The 4,885-nt window shown below is 46.3% G+C and overlaps 1 pseudogene; it reads right to left on the bottom strand.

Annotated features, from left to right (window-relative positions):
* Window positions 1-298: 298 nt before the first annotated feature.
* LOC114208390 (flotillin-2 pseudogene) lies at window positions 299-1,454 on the bottom strand (annotated as a pseudogene).
* Between the last annotated feature and the right edge of the window lie 3,431 nt (window positions 1,455-4,885).

Below are 4,885 nucleotides of genomic sequence, written 5' to 3' on the forward strand. Positions count from 1 at the left end.
ACTTCCCATGGCACTGGAGATCAATTCCAAACCACTCAACATGGTCCAGATGCCCTGCAGGACCTGGCCCCAGAGAGCCTGCCTGCTGAGCCCCACATGGTCCCCTCCCTCCAGTCTACCTGAATTACTCACCACCCCTTGAGTTCATCGTGTCCACACCCTCACACATACGGTTCCTCTAATTGACATCTCTTCCTGCTTAAATATTCGCTCAACGCCCTGCTGCCCTGCAAGCATTCCCTGACCATCTCCACTCCCACTGGGTTTGATGTCCTCTATGGCACCCCAGGTATCACTTTTATGCCTCTAGGAAAACACTTTCTTGCCACACAACCGTTGATTTGCAATTGTTAATTTGTTTGTCTGTTTTCCCCACTGGAGTACAGTCTCCTTGAAGGCAGAAAAGTGTTTTGTTCAAATTGGCCTTGAGCTTCATTCGCTCAGCGTCTGCCGTGCCCGTCGCCTGGATGACCGCTGCCTCCACCTCCCCGAGTCTGCGGGTCTTCTCAGCCTCTGCCTGTGCTAAGAGGACCTGTTTCACCTTTTCACCCTTGGTGATCTGCTGTGGGCGGTGGGCCTCGGTCTTGGCAGGGCGGCACACCGTGGCAGTGAGCTCCTTGTCGGTGCAAACGATCTCCTGCACCTCCACGGCGACCTGCTTCTTGCGCTGTACAACCTCGATCTCAATCTCTTCCTGCCGGACCTTCTGCTGCTCCCAGGCCCCCTGCAGCTCATAGGCCAGCTGGGTCTCGGCGGTCTTGATGTTGACCTCCTCATTAAAAGCTGACTTCTGCAGCTTGAAGGCTCGCTTGGAGTCGGCGATCTTGGTGTCTGCCATGAACTTCACATCCAGCATCTTCCTGCACTCTGCTTCCCGGACGCCTGCATCCCGCTCGGCCTCAGCCACCCCAGTGTCCACATCTCTCTGTACCACGGCAGTCTGCGTCTTGCCCAAGGAGCTCAGATAGTCCGCTTTGTCATACACGTCCTTGATGGTGAAGCTGAGGATCTCGATGCCCACGCAGCGGATGTCAGGGACCGCTACCTCCCGCACCAGCTTGGCAAACTGGTCTCAGTCCTGATAAATCCACTCCACAGTCGGGGTCCCAAGGATGGAGCGCAGGTGCCCCTACAGGGTCTGCAGGATGATGTTCTTGATGTCCTCCACGTTCTTGCCCAGAAACTGCTCGCAGGCCACTGCCAGGAGCTCCTTCTCCGTCATGATCTTCACCTGTGCAACCCCTGTTACGAATAGCGGGACCCCCTCCGATGTCTCAATATTCTCACAGCGACACAGGATGGTCATGACTTCCAGAGATAGTCTCTGAGTGTCAGAGATACTCCACCAGGCCCAGGCCCAGCCGCCAAACTTGTACTGTTTATAAGTCAGAAACACAACGGCCCCCTGAAACCACCAGCGCCTCGTTGGGCCCCACTGTGTGACAACTGCCCATGGTGCCGGTGGGACGGAGGGCCCACTGGCACCGTCTGGACCTGGACAGCGCTGTGCGCCCAGCCTATCCCGGCACCCCCAGCAGCCGGCCGCCAGCCCGCGCCCCTCCGTGCTCGCAAGCCTACCGGAAGTGGGAGGCTGGGCACATAGAATGCAACCAGTAATGGTAGCTACTAGTATTCTTGTTACTATTTTTATTATTATTAAAGCATAGTCAATAGGGGCGCGTGGGTGGCTCAGTCGTTAAGCATCTGCCTTCAGCTCAGGTCATGGTTCCAGGGTCCTGGGATCGAGCCCCCCATCGGGCTCCCTGCTCAGCGGGGAGCCTGCTTCTCCCTCTCCCACTCCGCCTGTTTGTGTTCCCTCTCTCTGTGTGTCTTTCTCTGTCAAATAAATAAATAAAATCTTAAAAAAAAAAACATAGTCAATAGAAATTTAAAAAGCCATTTGGGGTGGGGTGGGATGTATTTACCTTCATTTTAAAGGTTCATTATATCACTGAAATAGAATACTAGACCCCCCAGGTAGTCTGTAACAAAATTTAACTAAAACAGCATAAGCAGACTGACAGACTCACCTTCTTTTGCTACTCCCTCTGGTGTGGTTAGGAGAAGGATCCTCGACTTTAAGTGTAATAACTAAATCACATCTCTTTTTGTTTGTTCTCACATTCACCTCATACATATCTCACAAGAGGCAATGTGCTAACCATCAAATGAGGTGTTTACACAGCACAGAATACTAGAAGATATCCTGACCCCCCAGGCAGAAGATCTGGCTTAACCATGGCATTCACAAATGGTGTGACCACAGGCAAGGCACATCTATTCGGGCTTCTGTTATTTCCTCACCTACAGAATTACAAAAGTAGACTATCTGATCCTAAGGTTCCTTGCACCACCAAAATCATAATTACAAATGGAAGTATGGACCCTATCCTACAAAAAAAAAAATTGTAATTCTGATGGGATTAAATTATTAAAGTATAAGTGACCTGATTTTGCCCATGTTGTCTGCTCTCCCTCTGCTCTCATGATATCACCAGACTCTACTTAGATTTCATGTAATGGAATCCCTGGAATGTAGGAGGTGTAGAAAATACAAAAGCTGACTCGGTGGTTATCTGGAAGAGAGCAGAGACAGCTGCAGAGTGATGGAGCAGGTGGGTGGAGAGGAAGAGTGGGAGGAGGTTGAGAAAGAGCGTAGGGATGGAATGGCATAGACAGGGAAAAGCTCCTGGCTGCTACAGGAGGTAGCCAGTTGCCATTGGATATAATCTCCAGCCCCATTTACGTCCTTCTAAAAAGCAAGTACAGCAGATTCAGAAGGACTGTACTTCCCTGAACGCAGCACCTCCTGAAAGATTGGACCAAATGAGTCCAAGTGTCAAGGGACTGAGAGAGGAACCAACTGGAACATCCACAGACATGTATGCCCTGCATATGTGTTTAACTTTCAGGGTAAAGAAGATCAGTGAAATATGTTTGGGGTGCCTTCAGAACACTTTTAAAAATTACATTTTTGGCATTTTAGAGACAAGGGAAAAAGAAAAGTGATAAATTTCATCATCATCCAATGGTAAGATGGTCAGACCTAATGAAATCCATTTCAATGACATAAACAAAACAACTAACCAAGTTTTCTGATATTGTGGATGGGAAATTACTTTACAAACATTTAGGATTACTCAGAAAGTTTACCTTTTTTTTCTCTTTTTGTTTTAACAAATGTTAATAAGGCAGGTAACATGGTCTCTATTTAAAGAAGGGTAAGACTACCTTTCTACCCAACATGGCTATCTTTTCAGCTGGATTTTTAAGGAAACTAAATGTCAGATAAACAGCATGTTTGAAGACATAGATTCTAATGAATTCAGGGAACCATAAATCATTTAGTTAGACTAACAGGGGGCAATGGTCATTATCATGTCCACATTTTAGTTTTTTTAAGATTTTATTTATTTGCTTATTTGTTTGTTTGTTTATTTATTTATTTGGAGCACAAGTGGGGGTAGGGAGAGGGAGAGAGGAAATCCCAAGCAGACTCTGTGCTGAGCACATATAGCCTGATGCAGGGCTCAAAGGGAGGTGTGATCTCACAGCCCAGAGATCCCCACCCAGCCAAAGTCAAGAGTGGAATGCTCAACCACTGAGCCACCCAGGCGCCCCTATTAGGATCTGCATTTTAGAAAGATTGTTCTGATTGCAGAGTGGAGGATGGCATGCAAGGAAGCAAGACCAGGGAGTCTAGTTTAGGAAACTGGGACAATGATCCAGATGAGAAACAATGGGAAGCTGAACCAAACAATGGAATTGAGAATGAAGAGGGGGAAAAAGAAAGGTTTTGCACTTATTATACATGAGATCTTGGACAAATTACTTCTCTAAACCTTAATTTCATAATCTAAAAACTGTGAGTAAGAGTACATAGGGCTGTTGAAGAATTTTAAAAAGACAAGGCATGCAAAGCATTCAGCAGTTCCCAGAATGAGAAATAGAGACATGGAAGTAATCAGTAAATACGTGGGAGTTAAACAATGAGGTGGCCCAAATATCAGATATGGAGTAGAAAAGCAGAGGGCCAAGGGTGTCTGTGAAGAGAGCAGACCTCTGACTCCTTAAACTCTCACCGTCCTGCTGCTCTGGAGTCCCACTGCTGCTTTAGATAAAGATAAAACCATATAAATGCTGGGGCTGCCACTACCAACCAGGTCTTTGCTTTTTGGCAGTTTTGCCTATGGCTTGCTTTTGGAACCAGCAGCAAGAAAGGAGAGAAAGTGTAAGTGAAGGTGGCTGGTCTGCCCTCTTGATAAATCCCACCACCATTCCTCACTCAGCCTCGTGAAGCTATATGGTTTTTCTCAGTTGCTCAGATGGGATGGAAAAATGAGGTCTGCCTTTTTATTCTGTTTTGATTTTGAGATTTAATTAGTGTTGTTTCTGGGGAATTCATTGCTTTAATTAATGATGTGCCCTGAATCTCTTAAGCGAAGAATGCCATTGCAAACATGAATACGTAATGAGTACAACTTTCTTTATCCCAGCTGAGGAGGGAGGCTGTTGCTTGGTTATCATCCCTCAGTACAAGTTCAAGGACCTCAGGTACTAAAATGAGCTGGGCTGCAAGGTTTTATTTGTGTATCTGTTTTTTTCAGCTCAAGTGCTCTTTTGTTTTATTTAAAAGCTGGGTCCATTAACAAGGACACCAGAGAGAAAAAATAATCAGCTTGCTTTGGTTCACTTTTAGACCTACTCTTAACTGCTTATAAATCAATAAGCTATGTTCTAAATCAGGGTTTCTGAATCTCAGCACATTTTGGACCAGATAATTCTTTGTTGTAGGATGCTGTTCTGTGTACTGTAGGATGTTTAACAGTATCTCTGACCTCTACCCAGTAGATGCTAGCAGCATTTCCCATTTGTGATAGTCAAA

This window comes from Eumetopias jubatus, unplaced genomic scaffold, assembly GCF_037043125.1.
Source record: "Eumetopias jubatus isolate StellerSeaLion01/CBP00866 unplaced genomic scaffold, mEumJub1_p1.0 scaffold_4, whole genome shotgun sequence".
Lineage (NCBI taxonomy): Eukaryota > Metazoa > Chordata > Mammalia > Carnivora > Otariidae > Eumetopias > Eumetopias jubatus.